The following is a 14,730-nucleotide window of genomic DNA, read 5'->3' on the forward strand; positions in this document are numbered from 1 at the left end:
TCTGTCTCTCTCTCTCTCACTGTCCACTCTGCCTGTCAAAAAAAAATTCCTGGAGATATTGCGATTTGCTTAGGCTCCCAGCCTTGGAATGCTGGACTTGCCCCACTCTCCCTCAGCCCTGGCCATGCCCCCAATTTTGCCCTCTATGCCCTGTCCTCATGGCCATCTGCATGTGCCTAGCTACTGCTTACCCATATGCATGTATCCACAGGCCATAACTCTGAGCTTATCTACTTGAGTATTTTGCTCTTGGCAGTTCATCCATGCCAGATCTTTTAGCACTTGTTCCCCATCCATCCTCATCTGCCCATTACCTTGGCTTAGTCCTACTGGCCACATCCATCCAGTATTAACACTCCTAGCCTTATGCCATAGGCCTTCATCTTGTTGAGTTTTGATGACTTATGACTTCTCTACTAGGCTTATTCACTATTCCACACACCGTGACAGCTCCCATGCACATGCACCTGTGACTGTATGCTTTTATCTTTACCCCATGGCCTGGTCTACTTATCGGTGTCCTCCAAAAATTGTCTTCCAGGTTTTCTTATCTTCCCAAATGTATCTATAGTTATCCACTGGGCTTTCCCCACCTGGTATTAGCCCCTGTGTTAACTTTTCCCATGGCATATGTTTATGCCTTTAGGTTCCTGGCTTCACACAGCTGGCCATAGAAAAAAAGTCATATTAAAATTAGGCCTTGTTCACTTGCTCAAATCCAATGGGTAGAACATCTAAGAAAAAGCCCTGTCGGTAGTTTGTTTTCCTTGTCCACCTGACCTTGCTCCCTCTTATTTGCTTTTGCGGAAATGCCCATAGTGCATTCTCCATGTGGTGCATGTAGCCATATACATCTTGGGTTACCCAGTGGTCCATCTCCACCTGTCCATACCTTCCTGTCCAGACATCTTTTCACTGAACCCTGCCCATACCTATCTGCCCTTCCTTATTGCTTTACTGACTTCGCCATGCCCATGTGCCGTTAAGTACTTGGTGTACTTCCCACATCATAACCTCATGTTTTGACCTCTAGACCCCAACCAACTTGCGTCTATCATCTGGACTCACTCTCTGTTCTTGCCAACTTGAGAGACTCCAGTGGTTGTTAACTTATGGTGAGACTCTCGTGTCTTAGTACATGTCTTGAACCTCTTGTTCACTAGGCTTGCTTGTGTTGATTTAAGCATTGAGACTGAAAATTGTTGTGCCTTCCCCAATTAGGATTTGCTCCTGGCTTGACTTTACACCCACAGTCATTTGCCATACCTATGTGATCAGAAGCTCTTGGCTTTACACATTCACCAATACACATCTAATATTAATATCATGGCTTTATTCTCTCCTTAAGCACCTGCATTTTACTACTTGGTGGCTGTTCAGGCCTGTTCATCTGCCTGAACATAATGGCAGACACCCATGGAGATATTTCCCTGTTGTTGCTTCCCTTTGCTGGCTTCTCTGGTGTTCCCTATGATGCCTTCCCCATGTGATTGCACCTGAGCTGCCCAACTGCACCATCCCTACATGATGCTACTCCTTTGCTTGATTCTTTTTTATTTCCTTAAAATTCATTCATTCATTCATTCATTCATTGATATGATTGGCAGATTGATAGCGACAATGGGAGAGACACAGAGATTTTCCATCTGCTAATTTACTTCTTAGTATTAACATGAGGCAGGACTGGATTAGGCCAAAGGCATTGGCCTGGAACTCTAGGTTGGCAATCCCCATGGCTGACCAGGTACCCAAAGGCTTAGGCCTTTATGTACCCCCTTCCTAAGTGCATTAGCAGGAAGCTCAATGAGAAACTGAATTATTGAGATTCAAACCACAGCTCTAGTATGGAATGTGGTATTCCTAGCAGCATCCTAACCTGGTGTGCCACATGCCAACCACTTGCCTCATTTCTTTATTCTTTCACAATTCACATATACCCTTCTCCCTTGGATTTATCCCCTGGCTATACTGTTTATATTCTGGTGTACTCACCAGGTCATAACATCCTGGCCACATCCTCTAGACCTTCATTTCCTGGCTTTAAATGTTTTAGTTTTTAAATATTTATTTGAAAGGCAGAATTACAGAGATGCAGAGAGAGAGAGAGAGAGAGAGAGAGAGAGAGAGGTCTTCCATCTGATGATTCATTCCCCAAATGGCCATAGTGGCTGAAACCCTGCCGATCTGAAGACAGGAGCCAGGAGCTTCCTCCAGGTCTCTAACATAGGTTCAGGGGTCCAAGGACTTGGGCCATCTGCTGCTGCTTTCCCCGGGCACATTAGCAGGGAGCTGGATTGGAAGTGGAGCAGCCAGGACTCAAGCTAGCACCCATATGGGATGCTAGCACTGCTGCTTTACCCACTATGCCATAGCACCAGCCCCTTCTATATGTTGTGTGGGTGTGTGGGTGCAAACTGTTGAAATCTGTACTTCACATAGAATTGGTCTTCTGTATATAAAATCAAACTAAACACGAAGCATAATGAAGAAGGGGATGGGAGAGGGAGTAGGAGATGGGATGGGAGTCAGGATGGGAGTCGGGGTGGGGTGGGTGGGTAGGGGGGAATGAACCACTGTATTCCTAAAGTTGTACCTATGAAAAATGCATTCATTAAATAAAAGCTTAAAAAATGAACTGTGTCCAAAGGCACCTGTGCTCTATTGGCCTCTTACAGGATACTGTTGCAGGGTGATCGAGGAGAGAGAAACATGCCCCCTGCTTCTTTTCTTCCTCTGCTTTGCCAGGTATACTATCCCGAACAGGGCTCCTGGCCAGATTCTCTCCAGGCTCTTCCCGTGGCTTTATTGCCAGTGACTTGGGATGCTGCAGTCTGGTCTCACCTCACTTTGGAGCTGGTGCTGAGGTTCTCAGCTGCTGGGGTCCTGAGTTGTGTGTGTCCACAACCTCCACGTAGGTCCAGAGTTTCCCTCTAATTTGTGTGGATTTTCCTCTGCAATTGTTTCCCAACTTATCCCCAAGAACAAACTCCTTCCACTTTTTTTTAAACTATCTTCTCCTAGACTGTGGGGAGCAGTAAGCTCCCTACCTGTCCCGCCATCATGATCCAATCCTGTATCCCTGTATACCATGGGTTTTGATATGTTGTATTTCCATCTTCATTCATTTCAAGGGATTTTTTTATTTCCCTTTTGATTTCTCCTATTACCCACTGTTCATTCAGGATCATGTTATTCAGTCTCCATGTGTCTGCATATTTTGTGGAGAATATTACATTACTAACTTCCAGCTTCATTCCATTGTGGTCAGAAAAGATACATGCCATGATTTCCTTTTTTTTTTTTTTAATTTTCTGATACTTGCAATATGGCCCAGTATATGATCTACCCTAGAGAAAGTTCCACTCACTGAGGAAACAAATGTGTCTTCTTTGTCGCTCCCCCTCTTCGTGGAGGAATGACACAGGACCCTGCGCTGTTCTTTCGTCTGCTCGGCCCTCCCCGGGTTTGCTGCTGGTTCTTCCCGGGTTGGCTACTATCCCTTCCACCTCCGTGGAAGGGCAGTTCCCCCTGGCCGCATTCCCCACTTCCGCAGGGGAGCGGCACACCGCCGGCCGGCTCTTCTCGGGGGCTGCACAGGTGTTCCTTCAGCTAGATGTTCCCCATAGATGTTCCCGGTGCATGCCGTTTCTCTCCTCCTTTATAGTCCTCCTCCGCCAATCCCAACTCGGCTGCCCACACGCCGAGTACGCTGCTCTCCTCCAATCAGGAGCAAGTCCTACAGTTTATTAGTTGAACTGGAGGCAGCTGTGCGGAAGCTGTTTACTTCTCTCCCAGCGCCATATTGTGGGAGAGCAGATGCATAGAATAAGTCTTAATTCCACTAACTTAGTCCAGTCCGGATTGCTCCCCACATTCTTCAACCGTGGGGTGAAATGTTCTGTAGATATCAATTAGGTGCATCTGGTCCATAGTGCAGATTAGCTCTGTTGCTTTTTCTGTCTAGTTGATATGTTCATTGTTGAAAGGGGGTATTGAAGTCTCCTATTAATATTGTATTGGAGTCTGTATCTCCCTTCAGATCCATTAACATTTGTTTTAAATAGCCAGTTGCCTTGGCATTGGGTACATATATATTTATTATAGTCACATCTTCCTGTTGAATTGATTCCTTAATCACTGTATAATACCCTTCTTTGTCTCTTTCAACAGATTTTTGCATTAAAGTCTATTTTGTCTGATATTAGGATGGCTACACCTGCTCATTTTTGCTTTCTGTTAGCATGTAATATCATTTTCCATCCCTTCACTTTCAGTCTTTTTGGTTTTTTGTTGGTAAGGTGTGTTTCTTGTAGTCAGCCAATAGATGGTCTTGTTTTTCAATCCATTCATCCTGCCTGTATCTTTTAATTTGAGAATTTAGGTCATTTACATTCTAGGTTGCTTTTGATAAATAATAACTTGGCCATGCTCTTATTCCATAAATATTCCTATTGTTTGCATTGGATGTCTTTTTTGTGCTTTTACTGGGAGATTTTCTGCCCTCACATTCTTTCATAATGATGACTATCTTTCTGTGTCTCTGTGTGTTACACGTCCTTAAGCATCTTTTTAAGGCTGGAGGAGTGTTGACAAATGCTTTCAATTTATTTTTGTTATGGGAGGTCTTTATTTCACCTTCCATTCATAAATGAGAGCTTGGCAGGGTACAGTATAATGGGCTGACATTTTTTTTCTCTTAACACTTGGACTGTGTCTCTCCATTATCTCCTAGCCTGTAGGGTTTCTGATGAGAAATCAGCTGTCAGTCTAATTGGAGATTCTCTGAAAGTAATCTGACATTTCTCTTGGGCACATTTTAGAACATTTTCTTCATGTTTTACTGTTGACAGCCTGACTACAGTGTGTCTTGGTGAAGGTCTTTTCTGGTCATGTCCATTAGGCATTCTATGTGCTTCCTGTACTTGGAGTTCCCATTCTTTCTTCAAAGCAGGGAAGTTTTCTTATTATTTCACTGAATAATTCTTCTAATCCATTTTCCATGTCTTCATGAACTCCTAAGACCTGTATGTTGTATCGTTTGCTAGTATCCCATAAATTCCCAACACACTTTTCTTTTTCTAATTTCATCCCCCCTTCTTTAATCTGATGAGATATTTCCAACGATTTATCTTCTAGCTCACATATTCTTTGCTCTACATCACCAAGTCTGTTGTTATGACTTTCCACTGTATTTTATGTGACCTTTTGCATATTTAATTTCTAAACATTCAGTTTGATTTCTCTCAATGTATCTATCATTGGTAAAATTTTCATCCGTTTCATGTATGGATTTCTTTAACTCATGAAGTTGCTTCTCATTGCCTCTGAATAATCCTATGATCATTCTTCTGAATTCCTTTTCTGGCATTTCATCAAGCTGTACATCTTCACATTCTAACGTTAAGGTGTTGTTGTGTTCATTTGGGGGTGTCATGTTGTCTTCATGTTTCTTGTACTTCAGCATTTATTTTTAGGCATTTGTGGAAACACTTGTTGGTTATCTCCTCTGATGGCTTTTATCTCAGAACTATGCCTTTGTGGTTTAGTGGAGTGTCTGCTCCTTCACTGCTCAGAAGTGTGTGCTGGGGGCGAGGACAGGGAGCTCAGGTCAGTGCTGAAGGTTGGAGTGAGAATCCAGGGTGACACCTACGTTGGACCTACTAGATCCCCTCTATTTTCAGCAGGGCAGAGGGTATGATCACTTCCATCGGTGTAATCACACCCTCACCTCTTTGCCAAGGTGATCAATGCCCAGTATTAGCCCACATTAGGCATAACCCTCACTGAAGTTGGCACGTGAACCACATAAAGGGGTTTGTGCAGACCTCAGTGTGAGCATGGAACCCTTGGCAATGATCCACTCCAGGTAGTCGGAACCTCTGGCTCCAGACAGAGTGATTGTCCAGAGACCCAGCTACACCCCATGCCCAATTATGAAGTCACAGAATTCTCACAATCACAGCTCTGAAGGCTCCCATGATCACAGGGTACAGTGCATCCCCTCGCAGCCCTGAAAACCTACCCTGTCCACGGAGAGAGAAGTGATGTCCCCAGAGCCTGCTGCCTGTGGGTGCTCTGCCTTAGAAGTTTGAGCCCTGGAGCCTGTGATAGGTTGAGAGGATGGGGGCATCACCATCACAATCCTAAGTGGGTGCCCAGGACCCATCATCCCTCCCAGCCACACTCAAAATCAGTGGGAAATGCAGACTTTTCCCCTCTGGTAAAATCCCATGGTTGGTGTGCACGAAGAGCAGCCACAGCCTCTCCTGGTATCAAGATGGCACCTTCTCCCCACTGGTTGTCGGGCTTCCTTGTTGGGGAAAAGGGAGAAAAACATGTGCTTTTCCTTCCCTGGATTAGGTGGGTGCACTGCCCCTGATAGGGCTCTAGGCCGGATTCAAATTCGGTGTGGTCCACACGGTTCTCCCTCACGCAATATCCACAGTGGCATGGGCTGCCATGGGCTGCCTTCACCTTGCTCTCAGAAGCTGGTGTCTCCTCCAACCCCCAGCTGCAGATGTCGTGTCGTAGTGTCCCCTCTGGCTGCTGTGCGTCCACTCTTTCCACACCGCTCGATGGCATCCCGCTTCTTTCTGTAGAATTTCCACTGCAAACTTCTCTCCAACTCTCCCCTGAGAATACACTTCCTCCGCTTTTCTTCTGCTACCCTCCCCTGGTCAATGTCAGCACATCATTTTCCTATTCAGCAATCATGGAACCCAATCATTTTTCAATAATGCTTTCCTCTGTGCTGTTTTTTCTGTCTAAAGTCTCTTACTTTCTTCCTTGTGCTAGCATTGAATTCGTTTCTTCTTTTGTGGTTGTTTGTATTATATACATACATCAAAATTTTGATTTCAGATATTTGTTCTTTACTATTGTAGATGTGTGTGAATATAAATTGTCCTCTGGGCATTACTCTCGCTGTACTTTTTTCATTGTAATTCATCTCTAAGTATTTTCTAATGTCCTCAGTGATATTGCTTTTAACCCACTGGTTGTTGAACTGTGTGTTGTTTATTTTCACACATTTGTGAAATCCATTTTTCTTTCCTCTATGGATATATAAGTTCATTGTGATTGGTGAAGATATCTTATATGACTTCTGTCTTTTCAAGTATATTCAAACATGTTCTGTGGCATAGCAATTGAGGGGTTCTGGTGAATTTTCGTGTATACGTGAGAGAACATGTGTATTCTGCTGTATGATTGAAAGGTCTGTTGAGAATATTTGCATTCTAGTTTTGTTTTGTTCAAGTACACCATTTCCTATTTGATCTCTTTCTAGTTGTTCCATCCCTCATTGAAAATGTGGGATTGGTGTATCCAAGGATATTGAGAAATACCTATTTCTCCCTTTACTTCTATCAGTGTTACTTCATATAGAGCGGCTCTATTGTTAGGTGTGTTACCGTCTGTAATTGTTTTATTGTGTTGTATTTATATAAAAGGAACACATTTCATGTATTTTATATGTACAGTATTAAGTGCATAATAATTCCCAACCTACACTCCCTCCCCCTTCCTTTATTTTTCTTATTTTTTTTTTCAGGGACATACTTTTAAATTAGTTTATAATCATAAGTGTAACTCTCCACGAAATAATGAATTCAACAGGTACTACATAGAAAACCGCTGTTCCTCAAATGGACATAAAAGGGACATAAACTAATCAAATCTCAACATCAATTTCACTCATTTTTTTCCATCCTCCGTATATTAATTATCACAAACCAGGGAAAACATATGGTAGTTGTCTTTTGGGGACTGGCTTATTTGACCAAGCATAATAGTTTCCAGTTGCACCCATCAAAAGTTTCTGGTTGCAAAAGATAGGATTTCATACTTTTTTATGTCTTAGTAGTATTCCATCGTGCATATATACCACAATTTCTTGCTTCAGTCATCAGTTAGTGAACATCTGGGTTGGTGCTGCTATAAACATGGGGATACAGATAACTCTTTCATACACTGATTTCACTTCCTTTGGGCAAGTTCCCAGAATGGAATGGCTGGGTCTTTTTTTCTATCTGAGAGGGAGATTTCCCCATATTCGTCTTCATTCCCCGATTGCCCACAACATCCAGTGTTGAACCAGCTGATATGGCACGTGGACATCGTAATCAGTGTCTTAACCAACAGGGCAAATTCTCACTCCATGTTATATCTTACTAGTGCAATAATTTTTTCAATATATAAAGTCCTTCTTTGTGTCCTATAATCATTTTGGTCTCAAGCATGTATTATCTGATGTTAGCATAGCCACACCAGCTGGATTTTTCTGTATGATATAAACATGCATGTCCTATTCCAGCCTTACTTTCAAACCATTTGTGTATTTGAATCTGAAGTAATTTTCTGTAGACAGCATATGATAGAATCAACTTTTTGAATATTTATTCTGTAAAATATGTGCTTTTTCATTGGAGAGACAAATCTATGTACATTAAAATATTTATGACATAGTTGAATGATTTGTGAATGTGAATATTTTAAAATTTACTGCGCATGGGTGAAATGGTCATTTTCCCATTCAACTATTGGTTATAGCTCTTGTCTACATTCCCACTAAACTAGAGATTTTTTGCTTTATAGTTGTTAAACTTCTTATTCAGAGAAGTATTAAGCCTTTTTAATGCAATGTAATTTTAAAATATATTACCTCAAGAACTAAAAGAAAGGGAAAAGGTAAGGGGAGGAGGGAGAGATGGAGGGAGGGAAGAAGGGAATAACATTATGCCCTTAGAATTGTATCTACAGATCACATTGAATCTGTTAAAATGAATTACGATTAATTTTTTTAATCTAAATTATGATACTACTTTTGAAAACTTGATGTTTGTTTTCTGTTATGTCTTAAGCATTTTCTCCTCCTTATTTCCACCATTACCAAGTTTGTAAAAGTTTAGTTGAAATTTTGTAGTGAACAGTTTTAATTCCCTCCTCCTTTTCTTATTTGGATGCATTTGGGATACTTTGTGTACATATTGGTGATACTCATCCTAGCATAATTAGTATAGGAGACAAAGAAGGACATTATGTATTGATGAAAAGCATTGTGTCGAGAAGACATAACACGGGGTGGGTATTTGGCCTATTGGGTAAGACACCAGTAAGGATGCAGACCCCAAATATATATAGGAAATTATCTCAAATATGTTAACATTGGAGTTAGATATAACATCCTAAATTGGTATCTATTTAATTTGAGTTGATGCTACCTAAAATGGTGTACAGAGAGTCTACTCCTTGTCACAGATTATAAAATCTTTATATATTGCATGTACAAAAATGTACATTTATAATTATTTTTGTATATTTTTCCTTGAATTGTACATGAGATAAAAAGTAGAGCCATGGAAGGGCATTTGGGGTAGCCCTGAAGTCACCTCTTGGGTTGCTCAGAGGGGAAGGCCCACATGGTTGTAGCCCAGATTGTGTTCCTGGCTCCACAGCATTTGTGGGGAGAGCCAGCAGGTGGGAGCTCTCTCTTTCTCTGTCTCTGCTCCGTTCTCGTTCTGCCTCTCAAATAAAAAATAAACATATGGGCTTCAATGTGGTGTTAAAACCCAGAAATACAACAATACTGGCTTTTATACTTGCCATGCAGTTACCTTTTTATTTCAGTCTTTATTTCTCATATTGCTGAGTTTGGGCCTCTTGTCCTTCATTTCAGTCTTGTTGAGAATTCTCAACTTTGTTTCATATGAGCATGTTTTAATTTCTCCCTCATTTTGAAGGATCCCACTGTTGAGAGCGCAGTCCTTGGCCGTTAGTTTTCATTAAGCATTTTAAAGGTTTTCTATATCCCGGCCTCCATGGTTTCCAGTGATTTAACCTTATTGAGGATCCCTTGCATGTGATGAGTCTTTTCTCTCTTGCTGACTTCATATTTTTATTTTGTCTTTTAAAATTATTTATGTTACTTAATATAAGTGAGAGTTAGAGAGCAGGAGAGTTAGCATGAGAGTACTTCCATCGGCAGCTCACTCCCCAAATGCCTGCCACATCTATGGCTCTGAAACCTGGAGTGGGTAACTTCATCCAGTTCTCCCATGGCAGTGTCAGCAACCAAACTACTTGAGCTATCTCTGCTGCCCAATAGTGGCTGCATTAGCAGGAAGCTGGAACCAGGGGCCCGAGCTGGAACTTGAACGCAGGAATGCCAATATGGGATGGGGGTGTCCCAACTGGTGCCTTAACCATTAGGCCAGACATGTGTCCCAAACTTTGTCTTTTTCCAATTTGAATATAACATGTCTCAGCATGGATCTCTTTGAGTTTATCCTGGCTCAGGGGTTTTGTACCTCTTGGATGTGTACACTCTTGGAAGTGTACACTCATGTCGTTCCTCTAACTGGGAATTTTTTTTCAGACTTTTGTTTCTTCAAATATTCTTTCTGTCTCTTTATGGCTCCCATTTTTATGTAATTTGAATTATTAAAGACCTGATATGCTTGATAGTGTCTTATTGGTCTTATTTACACTCCATTCGTGTTTCCTTGGTTTTTTTTTTCTTTCTGCTCCTCAGACTAGAAAATCTCAATTATGTTCCATTCAAGCTCACTTACCTTTTCTTCTGCCCACTCATATCTGCTTTTAATCTTTTCTAGTGAACATTTTACTTTAGTTTTTTTTTTTTTCTGGCTCCAAACTTTCTGTTCGCTTCCTTTCTGTCATTTGTGTTTCTTTATTGACATTGTCATTTTGTTCAAATAACGATTTCCTGATTTCCTCCAGTTCCTCTATGGTTTAATTGGGCTGTTTCTCTATCCAAAAGCGTGGCCTCAACTTCTGTCCTTGTGGACAGTTTCTAATAATTTCTTATACTTCTGGTAAAAGAGACGTGCTTTCTTGTTTGCATGACACACGGCTTCTTGTTTAAGACACATACATCTATCATTCATATCTCTGCCCCATCGCGGTTTCAGGTTCGTTGTTCCTGTTTGCTGTGTGTTATTTCTTAACAAATTTTGAAAATTCTGTGTTTGTTTTCTCTGGCTACTGAAATGTGCGTTCTTTCCATCAGGGCTCAGTGTTTCTGTTCCTAAAATGCCTTACATCTGTGTGGGTCCACTTCTTAAGTGGCTAGCAAGAACGTCTCCTCTTTGCGATAGCCTTCTGTTCCTGCTTGTGTGCATCCTGCTGATCAGCCAGAGGGGAAATCTTAAGGCACTACTCTGGTCTTTCCTGAGCATGCATCCCACCTTGGACATGTGTGTGGCATTCCTGATTACAGGCTGTAAGAAAGAGGTTTGAAAGCCCATGTTACCCTGGGTGTGTCCTGTCCTGTCCCTTCACTCCTTCTCCTTTTTGATCAGTCTGTGGCTCATCCCAGATCTTCTCTGATATCCCTGGCTTCTGGGGCCCATGCTGGTTCCTGTGTGAGCTTTCAGCAAATGTCACCTGAGAAACTGCCCCAGCCTTGGAAATGCTCCAAGTCAGGCAAAACAAAGACAAGCCTCTGTGCCACTGCATCAGGGACCATCACACAAGTTGAATAGACAAGCATGGTCATTAAGATTAATGCCTGTATTGCTCCTTCTGGCATTAGCAACCTGCATCAGGAGTTTGTGTTGCTGACCTTATCAGTGGTTGCTCACCTGAAACTGGAATATGTAGGCAGGCATTTAAGCTGCAATAGCACTTTCTTAACTCAAAGCCACAGAGTCCTTCTTTATTTTCCAGGTCCTTAGTTGCTGCTGAGGAGTGATCTAGCCCTGGATATCCCTACTTTGCAATTTTCAGTGATATTACCGTGCACATGGTTTTGGTTATGAATATGGGCCTGACTTGCCGAGCCAAGGGCATTCAGATGAGCAGATTCTGTTCTGTTTATTTGCACTCAAAGGTTCCTTTAACTCATTCAAATGCTTCATTAAGGTGCTTATTTAAAGATTGGCTTTCTGCAGTCGGAAGGCCTAGACATGTAACCCAGAGGCTCTGAGACTACTGGACAAAGTGCTTATCCTCCTGGACACAGGTGTCCACATCTGTAAAAGGAGCTATTTTGATGAGATCTGCTTGTCAGATTAATGCAGGCCTGCCATTCCAGAAGTCTGTCACTCTATTTTCAAAGTCATCTTAGGGAATTCCGGGATTGTTCTGAACCTAACTGGGTCACACTGTCCCCACAAGTTCATGTTGAAGCTCCATACTCCGCTGTTTGGAATGTGACTGTATTTGTTTATTATTCCTTTTACAAAGTAATTGGATTAAAATGAGGCCATTAGTTTTGGCTAGAGTCCAAGTGGACTGTTTCTTTAAGAAAGGAAGTATTGGGATTTACAGGGAACCAGCAGGGGTATTTGCGCACAGATAAAAAGGCAGGTGAAGATACAGTGGGAAGGCAGCCGTCTGCAAGGCAAGTAGAGTCTCAGAAGCAGCCAACCCCGACAGTACTTTGCCGTTTGACGCCCAGCCACCAGAACTGTGAGGAATTAACTTTGGTTTTTAGCCACTTTGCCTGTGGGATTTTATGATAGCTTCCCTAGCACACTCATCAGGGAATTTCGTCCATCAAAATGAGCTTGCCTTTGGCCTGGGAAACTTTTAGAACGCTGCCCCTCAGCTCACTAAAATGCTTTTTATCGCCCCCATGTGGCTGCGCCCACTTCCGGCATAAGGCCATCTGGCAGACCGGAAGAGGTGGTTGATCAGGCAAGATGGCGGCGGAAATGGGCGCTAGCGTGGGTATGCGCGTGGGTTCAGGGATCCAAGGTGCAGAGGGCGGCAGCAGAGCTCTGTGTGAGGGTGCATGGGTGGCGGTGTTGTGCCTGCTATGGTTTGCGCTGAGCACGGGTGGCAGCGTGATCAACAAGCTGATCCTGAGCACCTTCCCGTTCCCGGTGACTTTGTCACTGTGTCACTTCCTGGTGCTGTGTGCTGGACTCCCACCACTGCTCCGAGCTTGGCGTGTGCCCTCAGCACCACCTGTCTCAAGCCCGGTGTCCAGCCCGCCTACCTCACCCAGCCAGCAGCTGCCTCCGCATTTCTACCCACGCTATGTGCTGCCGCTTGCCTTCGGCAAGTACTTTGCATCCGTGTCGGCGCATGTGAGTATCTGGAAGGTGCCCTTGTCCTATGCGCACACCGTCAGGGCCACCATGCCCATCTGGGTGGTCCTTTTGTCCCGGGTCATCATGAAAGAGAAGCAAAGTACCAAGGTGTACTTGTCACTCATCCCCATCATCAGTGGCGGCCTACTGGCCACTGTGACCGAGTTGTCTTTAGATGTGTGGGGACTCCTCAGCACCCTCGCTGCCACACTCTGCTTTTCGCTTCAGAACATATTCTCCAAAAAGATATTGAAGGATTCTCAGATCCATCCGCTCCGGCTGCTGAACATCCTGGGCTGCCATGCCATTTTCTTTATGATCCCCACGTGGGTCTTGGTGGACCTCTCTGCTTTTCTAGTCAGCAGCGACTTGACCGACGTCTCCCAGAGGCCTGGGATGCTCCTGCTCCTGGCTGTAAGTGGCTTCTTCAACTTTGCCCAGAACATCATCGCCTTCAGCATCCTCAACCTTATCAGCCCCCTGAGCTACTCGGTCGCCAATGCCGCCAAGAGAATCATGGTTATCATCGTATCCCTGATAACGCTGCGCAACCCAGTCACCAGCACCAACCTCCTGGGCATGATGATGGCTATCCTGGGGGTCCTCCTGTACAGCAAGATCAAGTCCGAGGCAAACCAGCAGGCCCAGAAGCACCTCCTCCCCATCACCGTGGCTGACCTGACTGGCACCCAGCGAGAGCAGAGGCTCCTTTCTCGGCAACCCGGGGGCTACCAATATGGCTACAACGTCTTAACAGAGCACTTTCATTAGAGCCAACAGAGCTTCTCAAACTCAGAGTTTCAACCCTTATGATGTGTAGAGGCCAGGGGATGGGAGGAGGCCCGGCTCAGGTTCCTTCCCCTGCCTTCCCGGCAGATTCAGAAACTGGTGACCGCCCGTGAATGCTGCTTTCACTTCACATTGCCGGGATGTGTCCAGGAATGACATGGGCATCAGGCAGACCAGGAGACTGGTCTGGGAGTTCTTCAGGTCACCTCCAGCTGTAAAGTTTCCCCATCATCCCTGTGGCTGTTTGCAGTCACTGGCAAATGTTCCCATGTGCAAAGCAATCCCAGTTAGCCTTGAACTCCTAGAACTTGACTCTGGGATGTGCAAATGGGTGCTGGTATCTGGCAGATCCCGAGGGTAGGGAAACTAAACTCTTGCCTCTGCCCTTGTCTTCTCATGCCAGAGCAGGGCACCTCTCCTCTCAGAGTAGTGAGGCGGCTCTTTAGGAAATCATAGTGATCCCGGTAATGTCTGTTGTATTTATTATCTTTTAGGGCACATTTCTGCCATCTCTTTGATGAGCTGGTAGGATGTTTCACCTTGCACTTTCTCAGGGGATGTTTTGTAGTTGTGTGTTTTTGTGTGCCTGAGTCCCCATCAGGGGACACTTGAGGACTGGTCTATGGCTCAGATATGGTTTTGTTTTTACTGCGGCTGCTTGTCTGATGCATGATGGCATTTGGTCTGTCTGTTTTAGCTTGCTTTATAAATATGCAGGTTCCAGGTTTTAGGGCAGCTGCAGTGTTGAATGGGAAGCAGAAATCTTCCAGGGCGTTATTTGTGAAAAGAACTTGCCAGAGGCCTACACCAGAGGCTAGTATCTGCTGTGAGACCTTTCTCACTGCTGAACTACAACAAATGATGAATCATTTTGCACTGTGAA

General features: G+C 43.8%; 1 long non-coding RNA gene and 1 pseudogene across 1 annotated transcript in view; both read left to right on the top strand.

Moving 5' to 3' along the window:
- Positions 1 to 14,730, top strand: part of LOC149119705 (uncharacterized) — a 69,822-nt gene that overhangs the window by 34,354 nt on the left and 20,738 nt on the right. The window lies entirely within an intron of this gene.
- LOC149119706 (solute carrier family 35 member E1 pseudogene) lies at positions 12,648 to 14,306 on the top strand (annotated as a pseudogene).

Source organism: Oryctolagus cuniculus, chromosome X (assembly GCF_051225735.1).
Source record: "Oryctolagus cuniculus isolate XC-2025 breed Fujian yellow rabbit chromosome X, ASM5122573v1, whole genome shotgun sequence".
In the NCBI taxonomy this organism is placed as follows: domain Eukaryota; kingdom Metazoa; phylum Chordata; class Mammalia; order Lagomorpha; family Leporidae; genus Oryctolagus; species Oryctolagus cuniculus.